Below are 14,536 nucleotides of genomic sequence, written 5' to 3' on the forward strand. Positions count from 1 at the left end.
GGTGGATTCTACTAAGAAATGGACTGACCTAAGAGACACTTTCGTACTACCCGAGCATCGTGAACAAGTAAGTATGTAAATAGTTAACATCCCCCTTTTACAAGTTATGTGCTTGAAAGCTCTCATGTAAGTTATGTGGCTCTGGCAGGTAATATTTCATCCTACAAAGTCTACATCAAACTGGTGGTACGTCATAGAGGTAGCCCCTCGTACTGCAAGGACGTATGAAGGCTACCATGTGCCAATCACAACGGCATCAATGGAGGAGATCAGAGAAGATGCTCAATCAGAAGCCCCTGCGGTGGTGCCAGACGAGCATCAAGATGCTACTACTCTATATGGGGTGCATGCAGAGGAGCTACAAAATGAAACAGAGGATATGTGTTTAAACGGAGAGCTCTATATAGATATAGGAAGTTATGCTGAGTTATGCGAGGATGAGAGAGAGATCTCTTAAAGCCACAAATATTGTATTTGAACAATTTTTTTCCGTGTTGTAAAAGCTGTGGCTCTCTAAGTACTTTCCATGGTGTATAACCCTCTTTTCTACTCGCGCTCACATCTTTTGATTGAAAATTCTAAGTTTTGGACTTGCCTCTTCTATCACTCAATTCATTGCGTCATTGTATTTATCTTTGCGTCATTGTCTACTCTATTCATTCAATGCAGGTATGGATGATGAGGAGTTTCTTTCTTCTTTGTCACCGCAGCAGAGACAGTGGTACGTGGAGCGTCATCGCTCTAGCGCATCATCGCGCGTTCCTACTCCATCCGCATCTCCCTCTCTTTCGGAGCATTCGGCGCGCTCCGAAGCTTCGGCGTCGACGAGACGATCTTCACACTCGGCTAGACACCGGCGCTCTAGTGGTGGCGGTGGCGGTTGTTGTGGGGATTCCGCCGCCGATGCCTCCACACCGCCTCGTGTTCGACGAGGCTATTTACCCTCCCCTTCTTTGCCCGCCCCCACACCAGCCACAGCATCGCCATCTACGCCAGGTTTTGCGCGGCTGACTGTTCCTAGCAGCTACACACCTCTACCTACTCCGCCAGGAGCCACCCCACTCGACACTCCTCGCTTCGGGGCCCAGACGCCGGTGGAGACACGTAACATCCGTACCCCCATCGACACGCCGCTAGAGACCCCTGCCGGGACACCCAGGTTCACGCGTCACAGGCCAGAGGGCTTGCCTTACTCCGTCGACTTCAGCGGCGGCATCATCATGGATGATGACGGCAAGAAGGTGATCTCGCGCATGCGTGGTCTTTGCTCTCAGCTGTTTAGACACTACATACTAAACAAATGGAGTGAAGTACCAAGTGATTTAAAAAACAGAGTCATCAGCATACTTCATGATAAGTTTCCCGTTCCAACACGGGATCAGCGCTTCAATGAAGACCTGATGAAGATTCGAATGCGCGAATACTGCAAACACAAGCGTTCCGAAGTGCAAAAAGCAATCAAGCATGGGTGGAACAGGCCAGATTGGCTGGCCAAAGAAGATTGGAAGAATGCGAAGAAAGCAGCGTGCGAGAATCCCGATAAGAGGAAGCAACAAAAGGATGCAGCCAGAGTGCGAGTAGAGGCAGGGAGCTTGCACCACTTGGGGAGCGGTGGATGGGCATCATTTGAGGCCGATTTTGTAAGTGTTTTCGCATTGCTCTTTATGTTCGATAGTTTAGGGTTTATGAGTTTTTTAATTCTAACATAATGAAATCTTTGTATGTTTTGACAGTGGTCGATGACAGGACGTGATCCCACACCGTACGAGCGCGAGTACGCAGGCAGGAAGGGCTTAAACGCCCTGATGGACATTCTCAGTTCCATGGTTAGTATTAGGGTTTACTCTTTTCTATTTTTTGTATTGTTTTATAAATGTCGTTATATGTTTATACTTACTGAAAGCTGTCTTATTGTCTTTTTTTGCAGAATCCGACAGATACGCCGCTTGGACGCGATGAGACGTCTGACTAGACGACGTCAATTTAGCCGTAGCTAGATAGCATTAGTTTAGGGTTTCTCATAGCTTATGTATCATGAGACGGATTTTATACGTCTTTTTGAACCATGTATATTATTACATTTGTCACCGCAGTTCATTTTGCCAATGAATTCTTTATGCCTATGATGTTGTACAATTGTCATTATTACATTTGCCAATCAATTCATTTTGCCTATGATGTGTACAATTGTCAATTTTACGCTTGTCAATTTTGCAAACAATGCGTCTTGTGGGTGACTATTTTGGGTCTATTATCTACCCTTGCACTTTTTTTAAAAAGTGAATCAAGTACAATATGGTTGATGGGTGGCAGGGCATTCAATGCCCTGTCACCAAAAAAAATTCTCTCGGGCGTCGCTATAACCGTCGCTATTTATGGCTCTGTAGCGTCGCTATGACCGTCGCTATAGACTCCTGTGTAAACGTCGCTATGAGCGTCTCTATATAGCGACGCTCTCGTAGCGACGCTATTAGCGACGCTATTAGCGACGGTTTTAGCGACGCCGGGGGTTATAAAAACCCAGTGTATTTCCGTCGCTAACAGCGTCACAAGAGCACACAACCTCTTGTAGTGCTTTTCAAGTAATTAAATCAATCCTTGAAGTGTAAGACAATCCCTTTTCCCATTTTCAAGATCAATTTCACTTAATAGTTTGTTCTATAAACTTAGTGTAAAAAATCAATAAGAAACTATTTTAAATATTGGTTGAACATCCTCTCAGTAGACTAAAAGCCTACCAAAAATCTCAGGGTCGTCATCCATATACTTTGTTTTGAGACCGTGCCAAATGATTTTCGATGTGAGGGTGCAAAATAGACCATACAAGATGCTATTTCATGAGCAAATGTTCATTATTATGTGACTTACAGTCACCCATTGTTCAAAAAAGTTTCTTTAGTTACGACCCATTATGTATATACTTATTTGCCAAGTTCTTCTCAAGATAATTCTTATTATCTTTCTGACTTTGTGTACTACCCAAAACAAACCAAAAAACTGGTATCTCATACGCATGCTCATGGATTTAAAAACATATATCCTAGTACACAATGCTAGCCTTTTTTGCATTACTTTATGATTGTTTTTCGGCTAGAGTGTTCTTTTCTTTATTGAATGTTTTGTTTTGGGAACTCAAGAGCTCTTTTGGCTTGCTACTTGCCTGTTTTTCTATCATCTATGTATCCCCAGCAAGTGTCTATTGTCATGCCGATGAGCGGTTCATTATACAGTGTTCCCGACTATGTGGATTATATAGTGTTCCGAATCATGTGGTCAGTGCTTCATACCATGCGGTTTTTTACCCATAGATTAATTCCCCCTGCTTATGCCTTTATTTGAATACTGAATAATTATAATGAACGCTAAGACAAACAAAGTCAATTTTCAGTTTACACAAAATCTATTAACTACAAAGTGTTAAAAGAACATAACATGAAAAAAAATTGTCTGATTACCTATGAGGAGTAGCACCAAGCCTTTATGTGTTGCAGTGCCACGACTCAAGGATGCTACCAATCAATGTTGGATGATTCCCTAGTTTTTTTGCGGTGAGGTAGAATGCTACAAGATGTGTGCAAAGTCCTTGTGTGTGTGTGTGTTTTTACGTACTGCAAAAGAGAAGAGCTGGGTATCAATCGCTTTGTGTGTGTGTGTGTGTGTGTGTGTGTGTGTGTGTGTGTGTGTGTGTGTGTGTGTGTGTGTGTGTGTGTGTGTGTGTGTGTGTGTGTGTGTGAGAGAGAGAGAGAGAGGATACTGCTACGTGCGTGGGTTAGAAGAGAGCCTTCAGGTACAACACTATGTGTGATTAGCACTATGCCTGTGCGTATGATCTTCTTGGTGGATTTTCGGTACTCCAGACTTGCATTTTTATAAGTGCAGCGCACCAGTTTCCAAAATGGTTCCTTCAATACAACCATGTGCTCAAGAGATTGAGTTAAAGGCGCCAGCGATTATATATTCCTTATCAGGCATGCACCATCCACAGTAAGTGATCCACTTGTAGTAAGGTAACATTCATTTTTAGCTTTGGATTTCCAATGTGTAAGAAAGAGAGAGAGAGAGAGAGAGAGGGAGAACAGCGGATGTAATAACACTTTTACCTTTTTTAAGAACTGTATTTTCAAAAAGTATTGACATAGATTTATCTCAGCAACGATACTCCGAGATAGAGATGGAGAGAGATGAACAAAGATAGATATAGAGCTAGACCAAAAAAATTTCTTTGCTAGTGTTTGTAAGTCGCCTAATATCATCCAAAAATGGATACAGTGAGATAACCAAGGGGGGTTTTTTAATACGGATATAACACCAGAAGTTTTGGCTAACAATTCTAGAGAGAGAGAGAGGGTAAAAAAGAAGGTACTGCTTATAATGCTAACATCCGGGATTGAGAGAGAGAGAGAGAGAGAGAGAGAGAGAGAGAGAGAGAGGCCCACCCCCCACCCTGGGAGTATGCCCACTTGGTGGGGGATAGCCCACCACGTGGACATATCCCCCGCCAATGCTTAAATTCGAGTTGTCTTTATGAATTTCTAACTTTCAATTCTTAAGTGACCTGTTTACTTGATAATGTATCAATCTTTCCTTTTCTTTCCAGACTCTGGTATTTTGGCAAATTATAATTTATCCAATAGTATACCGTATCCATGACTATGAAAACCATACTGTCCTCCATGACTAGTATTGTAACACATTAGGTGACAAATTGTCTTGCAATGTTTACTTTTTAGGAAAAAACTTTTGTACATATGTCATGGTATCCATTCCATTCTCCAAAGAAAATGTATGGTTATATACCAAACTTTTATTGAAAAAAAGGACATTAAACCATTACAAATGGGATAAAATGATGCCATCATGTTGTGTATTGGAACGATATGTATGCCCGTCATTCTTTCTTTTCATTGTGTGTCCTCGCTTTGCTGATTACTCCCCTGTATTCAAACTAGTTGTTTCAGAGATATTTGTCACAGTATTACCAGAATTATGTGTATCATGTTCTATTTCTTGTTCGTTTAGTAGATTTATCAAATATCTGGCCTTGAATTTTAAACCAGGGAAGTTACCTTTTAAGAGAAATTGTGTGATTAATGTTTTGATGCGGGCTTTTTTGAATCTTTTCGAAGTAGACATAAAGCTCAGCCATTGTAAATCATTAAATGTTGTAACTACGCATGAAGCATTATAAATGATGGGTAAGATCTGTGACACACACACACACACACTTTGTATGCTAATTATGTAGGGCAATTGCTGGCTGCCTGTATGAAAGTTACTTGGTGTCCTGGTAATGCGTCTTTTTTCCATGTTGTTTCCGTAGTATATTTCTCGATGAAAGGTCTTTGTAGAATTATTTTTGTGTTCAAATATGTAGAGCCAAACCTTGTATGAGTTGGTTTAACTGAAATGATATCCGATGGATATATTGTAAAGGGGTCCTCACGGGACAAAGGTTTGTTGTGATTCCTGCATTGCGTAATATATGTGTTATTAACGAATAGAAGATCATCCATATACCGATTAGAATGTATAAAAGCTAAAAGATATCAGTTTTTTTGAGTCTGGATAATTTTCTAACATACTCTAGCTCAAACCAAGCAAGGTATAGATTACACCATAAAGGAGAACATGAGTATCCCATTGGGATTCCTTTAGTTTGTCCGTATATATCCAACCCTAACCGTGAGAAGCAATTGTCTAACACAAAGCTATTTAAAGCATCAAAGAATTCGAACGACTATTTAACTTCCGATTTCTTTTTCGTAAGGTTCATTTTACTTCTAGATGGTTTAAAACCTTTATAACCTTGAGTAGTTATTAATCTTTTAATGTTTCTCAAAGAATCCATCGGGCTATGCTTCCCATGGTGAGGAATTGCTTCATAACAAGCTTTAATATTATATGTATGTAGAGAAAAAATCAATTTAGGAAGGTATATTAAAACTTTGTACTGGTTGTTAATCATCCAGTACGCGTTTGTTTTAACCTTTGAGAATGATTGAAGGTTTTTTTGAAAGTTCTTGATATATTCAATAAGCCCGCTAGATAAACCTTGCAAAAAATTAGTGATCATACTAGCCACTGGGGAGAAAACAAAATCATGGGCATTTGTTATCCAACAAAACTCTGATTTGTGAATTTTATAGTTTCCCATAATGTAGGGAAGGCTTTTATTAGGAGAAGGTATAACACCAAACTCTTTGCATCATGAATTAATGAGTGAGACGATGGTGTCATTGCATTCGTGTATAGACATGAATTTCAAAGAATTCAATATGTTCTTTGCATGCAATCTAATGATTCAATTACAAATAAAGACAGGAGTTTGGGCTGATTTGTCCAAACCACATATAAAAATGTGTTTTTGGATAAATTCTAATTTGTCTAAGATATCTTTTTCCATGAACCAGGGGATTTGGTTATGCCTATAGTTTGGGAAGGTGGACTGGAAAGAGTTTTCTAGTCTTTCTTCAATTAACTGAAAGTGAGATGGTGTACAATTCATATTTAGCAGTTGGCATAATTTTGCCCAACCTTCTTGAACTCGACCTTAACTGAATGCAGATGTACAGGGACAAGGGGGATATGGTTAAGGCCTTTGGATAAGTTAACCCTTAATGTGTGATGTCTAATGAAAGTTAGCTTAGTAAGAACATGCTCACCTAGATGGTCAAAATTTTCCAAGAAATTTTTAAATCGTTTTTGGGTATGGCACACACAAGGTTCACTAATATCAAAAGGTACCGCAAATGTGTCAAGTGGTTTATATACATATTGGCACGTGTTGTTCGTGTATTTCCATCCAAATTTTATGTGAAAGTGTTCAAGATTATTTTTTATTCCAATATCCTTTAACAATTTCTCAAAAAAAGTGTGGGGGTGCACAAACTCCATAAATTTATTCGTGAAAGTTAGGTGAATAAATCGATGTCTTCTTTTTTTACCTTGTTTAAACCATTGTAAATCATTAGTTCTAGTAATTAAATGTCATACCTTGTCATCTGTACTGTACTCTAGCATTCTTGGAGTTTTGCCAAAGTCCTCAGATCCGCGAAATTGTCGAGGTTGTTTTGATGATGATGTTGTATTGCTTGGTGTGCTAGCAATACGCTTTAGTTGTTCCCTACTTTTAAAAGGCTTGAAAATGGTGTCGATGGTCAAACCAACTGGGTGATGTTGGACTCGAGAGAGGAATGGAGTTCCTGGTGTATATAATACTAAACCTTTTGCTGCATCAATCAAATGTTCATGAAGAGCGTAAAAAACCACTACTGCATGTTGAACCTCAATGGGGAAGGATGTTACCCATCCAATGAAAGCATACACTTTTGTGGGTCCACAGGACTACGGAAAGAACCTTGGGAGATTTTGAAACACAAACCATAGAAGGCGATCAAACCATATGATCGTTGCTGGGCAGCTTGAAGCAGGGTTCTTCTTACAAGTGCACTTGATGAATGGTCTGTATGTGTTCCATCAATTCTTCAAGAACTTCTGAATGTCGTTTTCTTTCTCATTGATTGATAGTCACTTTGTACGGGCTACCATGGAAGTATTAGAGCACTTTTTACTGTCAATGTCTGACAGTTTTATTTGTTTTAGTGTAAAAGGTTTATCCTATGATAGTAGATGCTTAGATTGAAGTGTCGATGTTTTGCATTGTTCTACCACATCAAGCGGTAGACTACAACGAAGAGCTAAAGAATCAATAGTGAAAGGAGCACATTGATTCAGTATCTCAAAATCCCAGAGTTTGTTTTCAAGGCAAACAACATCAAGCTCAATTTGTCTGAAAGGGAGTAGTGGAATGACTTCAGAAAAATGTATGGGCATATACCTGTCAACTTTTTGACAAGAAGGGTCATTAGTTAGGCCTAGGTCTTCCTTTTATTATTGATCTAAAAGCTCTAGATCTAGAAGAGGGTTCACAATCTCTTGAGAATGTTTGATTGCAAGAGGAAGGATAGGGAGATTATTAATGAAATAAATAAATCTTATTAACTATGGAAGGTAGTGATGAGAAATAGAAGTCTAAATCCGAGCAATCTTGAGCATCAATAAAGCATAATGATAATAAAAAAGAGTTTAGTGCATTAATGAGTTGTGCAGGATCTTTTCTGGCAAGGGCTAAGAGTTTTAACCAATCATTAACAAAAGTTGTTTTTAAAGCTGAAACTTCTTGTTCTTGGATTGACTTTTTCTCATAGTCAAGAAGACTTTTATGAAAGTCAGTCCCCTTGAAGCAAGAGAGCAGGCATTGTGTACCAATAGGAGGGATATGAATCCTTTTATCATCGGAATACCCAAAACATGTAAAAGATACAATCTAGCCAACCTGAAGGATGTTTTCTAAAAAAAGAGACAAAATTAAACATGGTGTAGAATGAAGGCAAGTTCAATATATGGTAGTTGTCCAACCAAGGACAACTCGGGAAATAGAAAGAGAGAGATTAAATTTGATATCCCCTCTTAGAGAACCATATATTGACACTTGACCAAATTATACAAGAAATAAAAGACAGTAGACAATAGCTAGAGATAAAATAGGCAGAAGACAAAATTCATTATTTCATGTTGGTACATTCGGTTCTGGTAGGAGAACAATTGAGCTTTAGAACCCATGAAAGAATAGACCTATACTTGTCACCATCCAACACAAGCAGCCAGTTAGAGCATGGGCAACCTTGATGGGAAGACAGGTATCCCAACAGTCTATTTTGCTACTTATTGTTGTCCCATAGCCCTAAACCCCTTCACTCTCCTTATATGCATTTCGAGGAATTCTTTCTTTGCTTCTCTATCCGGTATGATCCGTTTTTTAAGGGTATTTTCTACAATATGTTTGTTTGGTAGACTTTCCTCTACCATAATTTCAGTTGATACACTGGTTCTTTCTGGTTTGATTATGAAGACTGATTTGCATCCTTCCAGAAAATCATGTATGGCGGTTGGACATGGCTTTCCATTGGATAGGTAACACCTCTTGCGAGTTTCTGGGCTCGCATTCTCAAAGGATGGTATATCCCCCATAGTTTGGCTTCCGATAGAAAGCATCATACCTTGTAGTACAATTTCATAAATCAGATTCTGTCTATTAGTGGTCCATGCTAGATGCTAGCTTCTAGGAGTAGCTGGAGAAAACTAAGGCGGAAAGTAATAATTTTGAATAGTGATTACATGTTAAATTGGAAAACCTACCCCTCAAGTGGATAGAGTGAGGGCCTGAGAGGATAAAAAGCAAGATAAAGAGAGATAGAGAGAAAAAGAGATAGAAAAGGAGCCTCATTTTGGGGTTATGTAGATTATCTGTTTAAAAAGATAAGATATATACTACTTTTAAATAATAAGTAATGTATTTTGCCAAAATTTTGGCAGAGTTTCATTTGTAAGTAGACCCATTTTTCAAAAAGTAAACCGGCACTCCTTTTTTAGGAGCCTCACATCAGGATTTTGTTTTAAATGATAAATCTAGAACTAACCAACAAAGTACGTACGCAGTTTTAAAGACCCGTTTATGTCAGACTTTTAAAACCTAGAACAATCTTTTCCCTTTTGTGAAAATTTAGGCAAAGTTTTGTTTGTAATTAGACATGTTTTTCAAAATAAACTTGCCCCCTCTTTGAGGAGCCTCACATGAGGATTTTCTTTTCAAAAAAACATTTTGGAAAGTTTTCCCAAAAAAGTACATCAATAAGCATAAAAAACAACTTCCTTTTCAAGTAATTAGATCAATCCTTGAAGTGTAAAACTATCCCTTTTCCCATTTTCAAGATCAATTTCACTTAATAGTTTTTTTTATAACCTTAGTGTAAAAAATCAGTAAGAAACTATTCTTAATATTGGTTGAACATCCTCTCAGTAGACTGAAAGTATACCTTAAATCTCGGGGTCGCCATCTGTATGCTTTGTGTTGAGACCGTGCCGAATGATTTCCAATGTGAGGCTGCAAAATAGACCATACAAGATGCTATTTCATGAGAAAATGTTAACCATTATGTGACTTACAGTCAACCATTGTTCAAAAAAGTCTCTTTAGTTATGACCTATTATGTATATACTTATTTTCCAAGTTCTTCTCAAAATAATTCTTATTATCTTTCTAACTTTGTGTAATACCCAAAACAAACAAAAGAATCTGGTATCTCATACGCATGCTCATGGATTTTTAGTACACAATGCTGGTCTTTTTTGCATTACTTTATAATTGTTTTTGCGACCAGAGTGTTCTTTTCTTTGTTGAATGTTTTCTTTTGGAACTCAAGAGATCTTTCGGCTTGCTACTTGCCTGTTTTTCTATCATCTATGTATCCCTAGCAAGTGTCTATTGTCATGCCGATGAGTGATTCATTATACAGTGTTCCGGACTATGCAGATTATATAGTGTTCTGGATCATGTGGTCAGTGTTCATACCATGCGGTTTTTTACCGATAGATTAATTCACCTCGCTTATGCCTTATATGAATACTTAACAAGTATACTGAATGCTAAGCCAAACAAAGTCGATTTCCCACTTTATCATAAGCTAATGGACATGTATTACACAAAATCTATTAACTGCAAAGTGTTAAAAGAACATAACATAAAAAACATTGTCTGATTACCTATGAGGAGTAGCACCAAGCCTTTATGTGTTGCAGTGCCGCGACTTAAGGATGCTACCAATCAATGCTGGATGATTCCCTGGTTTTTTTGTGCTGAGGTAGAATGCTGCAAGATGTGTGCAAAGTGCTTGTGTGTGTGTGTGTGTGTGTGTGTGTGTGTGTGTGTGTGTGTGTGTGTGTGTGTGTGTGTGTGTGTGTGTGTGTTTCACGTACTGTGAAAGAGAAGAGCCGGGTATCAATCGCCTTGTGTGTGTGTGTGTGTGTGTGTGTGTGTGTGTGTGTGTGTGTGTGTGTGTGTGTGTGTGTGTGTGTGTGTGTGTGTGTGTGTGTGTGTGTGTGTGTGTGTGTGTGTGTGTGTGTGTGTGTGTGTGTGTGAGAGAGAGAGAGAGAGAGAGAGGATACTGCTATTGATAGTCATTTTTCGGCTCTCTGTGATTGCCATAGTGAGTTATCCCCCCCTATCAAATCACTCAAACACTGTGGTTACCCTCACCCTTTCACTGTATATAGGTACGTGTGAGTTAGGGGACTTTTCCCATATCTCCTTACTGAAATAAAAAACCTTCAATTAGCTAGGCATTGGGCTAGTTGAACCAAAAAAATAAAAAATATAAAAAATATAAGTATAGTATGACCCATGCATATGTAAATATTTCTTTGTATATAGGGCCTAAATAAAAGATTTTTTCATAATTATTTTGGTATTTATTTAAATATTTTTACCTAGGTGTGTGTTATTTATGCTCTGTACATTGTCTCACCATTACCACAATTTTTCTTACCATTTTTCATACTCTTTATTCCATATAGAAATTTTTTCATGTAAGCTTCTCTTATATTTGGTGTAACTCCACCCCAACAAAAATCCAAAAAAACTAGTTTTATTTATGTGTATATTTTTTCACTATTGTGATTTTTCCCTTCCTACATCTATTTTGTTTTTTTTTCTAAAAAATTAGAACACCAAAAATATTTATCTTTTTATGGTAGCCTCATAATGAGAGAGATTTTTTTTGACCCCTTTATACTTTTTCCACTTATATTATTTATATTTGACATGTACATATTTTTTAGACCCCTCAATATTTGATTTTCTTAGTTGTACTATTCACTTATATCATGATCTCAACAATATATTCAATTATAGATCTACCAAATAAGGTCAAGGGTAGGTGGCATGCATACATGCACTATGGAGGGCTCACTCTTGGAGGTATTCAAAAGAATCATCCAAAGAAGGACCCCACAAGGACCTTGTGCAGTGGAAAAAAAGGTCGGTTTTGCTGAATTTTTAAAGTTCACTTGCTCTCCGAATTTGAAAAGGTGATACAAACAAAAGTTGTAGCTCGTGGGCTGAACTTTTGCCTCAAATTTTTTCATATTTTTTTGAGCTACGAGCTGTGAGCTATGATTTTATTAGTGGACCCCAGTTTTCCCATGCTATGCAGCCACACTCTCTCTTCCACTTTATCATTTTCCTCTTTCACACACACTTCTCCACTCATCATCCCCACCTCTCTCACCACTCCTCTCTGCACCCTACTCACCTTCTCCTCAACCTTGAAGAATAAGAGAAACCATGGTGAACTCATACCTCCCACACACAATTCCATTCCAAAATTGACCACCTATTCTCATTTTTCCTCCTCCAATTTACCCATATCTATCAAAAAAACCACAAAATTCAGCCTCTTCTCTTAAAAGACAGCATCATGGTGGTTGATTACTCAGCTTCAATTACCTTGTCTCTCAAGGAAGGTCAAGAGTGGAGAAAAAATGTACCGTCAAAGCTAGTGGACCGTCAACAAGCGTCAAAATTGGCCCTACTCAAGACACTTGGAGCATCAACCTTGTAAGAAATCCACCTTTTCTTACCTCTTAAGAGTTTTTCTTCCTTATTTGTATCCTACATGGATACTCCCATTGTAAATATCCAATTCCATTTGTAAATTAATACTAACTCTACTAACACTAACCCACTATGAAAAGTCTTATCACCTCCATTTCTCTCCTCTCTCTTTCCCCACCAACTTCTTGATAATTCCAAGCAAAAGAAATTAGATAAATTGCTGAAAATCTAACCCAACCATGGTTAGAGGAGTAACCCTAGCCTTCAAAATTGCTATAAAAGGAGGGTGTAGCTAGCACAAAAGGGAGATCCATAAGCAAGAGCACTATGCTATAGCTTGAGAAGCCAAGCTCAACCTCTCTAGAAGGAGCTCTTGAGTGGAAGCTCATTGTCTTATGCATGTGCATGTGTTGTAATAGGAGATTAGCAAGGGAACTCTATGCCATTGTAAGAGAGAGAGTGATCACTCAATTGAGAGTAGGAAATCTATCATTTCTCCTACTAGTGTAAGCCCAACATTTGCTGAATCAAGGAGGGTGGATTTGGACTAAGCTTGGATACTTTGTCTCTCTTCCCACGTGAAGTAATGGACAACAATGATGTGTAAGTGTCTTGGTGTTTTTTTTTGTTAAGTTCTTGATAGCTTGTCTCTAGTGTTGTCATCAATTTAGCCATAAATCCCACATACTGTAAGAGGGCGACAGGGTGGAGAGGACTCCCCTGGCCTTAAGACAGTGAGTGGGGTGGCTTTTCTTGTGATGTGTTGTGATGTAATTTACTCAAGCTATGTTGAACAAATACTAATATCACTTTGATTGGTCATGACAGATTTGTAAGAAGGTATTAGTGCAACAAACACCCCCTCCCCCTTCTCTCTCTTTCTTACATATATAATTGTGTTTGCTTGATCATTGTCAATACGTTTCAAAGTAGTCCGAGCACTATCTCTCTCTCTCTCTCTCTCTCTCTCTCTCTCTCTCTCTCTCTCTCTCTCTCTCTACGCGTCCTAGTTCGCATCCAAAACTAGGTGGTGCCCCAAATTTGTGTAGGGTTAGGTTGCGGGTTTGTGTGTGTGTTGTTGTTTTTCCAACCCCAACCCAATTGAGCAGCACGGGAGCCTTGAAGGGTGTCTAGAGGTTGCTCTTCTTGTTGCTCGTCCCGGACCGCCTCAAATTGGTGCCCCCACTGAGGAAAGGCTTGTGTATGTTTTGTGAAGGCTCAACCTTTAGCATAATCAAGTAGCTTGCATGAATCATGAGAATTTGTATGATCCCTTCATTCCCATTGCAAGGCAAAAGGTACACATAAGTGTTAGTACTAAGTTGCAATTTCAGCGAGTAATTCGTAGAATTTTAGGTCCTCTTAGGTTGGTAGAGATAAACGCATCAGTAAATCCTTTTATTTTGCCTCTCATTAGGTACGACCTTAGTTTGGACGTCTATATTTTTGTTTTGTTTTAAGAATTAGGTCATGCATAGACCATGGATAATGGCCCAGGAATACAGGTTTTTCCCTTTCATTTCACTCCACACATTAGAGTAAACATTGCAATTAGTAGAAAAATCCATTTTCAACAACGTATGGTATTCATGTTTGGTGCCCAAAGAGTAGGAGAAATTCTCGCATCACCAAACCCTGTCATTCTACCTCTTATTGATTATCATAGGTCATTTGATGTGAATATTTTTATTTTGTTGTAGAATAGATTGCAATTGAGAAAATATTATTGTGTAAATCTTTTAAAGAAAGAAAAAACAAAAACGCGTCACTTTGAAATCAATTCAATGGAGAGCCAACGCCAAATGTCTAGATATCCTCTTTTCTTTGGAGAGCCTGGAGAGGATGCAGAATTATTTCTAGCGAATTTCAAGATGTCTTGCCGTATCAAGAAGATAGTAACTGATCAAGAACGTGTAGAAATGTTTGAGGTGGTCCTTAGGAAAGATGCTAGCACTTGGTTTGACTCTTTGCCTGAGGAAGTTAAAGGGAATTACACGGAAGTTTTGAATCGTTTCAAGAAATACTTCTTTGATCCCCAAAACACTCAGAAATTATGGCAAGACATTGTTTCTCATAAGCAAAAAG

This window comes from Adiantum capillus-veneris, chromosome 15 (assembly GCF_014529385.1).
Source record: "Adiantum capillus-veneris isolate H3 chromosome 15, ASM1452938v2, whole genome shotgun sequence".
NCBI classification, from domain to species: Eukaryota; Viridiplantae; Streptophyta; class Polypodiopsida; order Polypodiales; family Pteridaceae; genus Adiantum; species Adiantum capillus-veneris.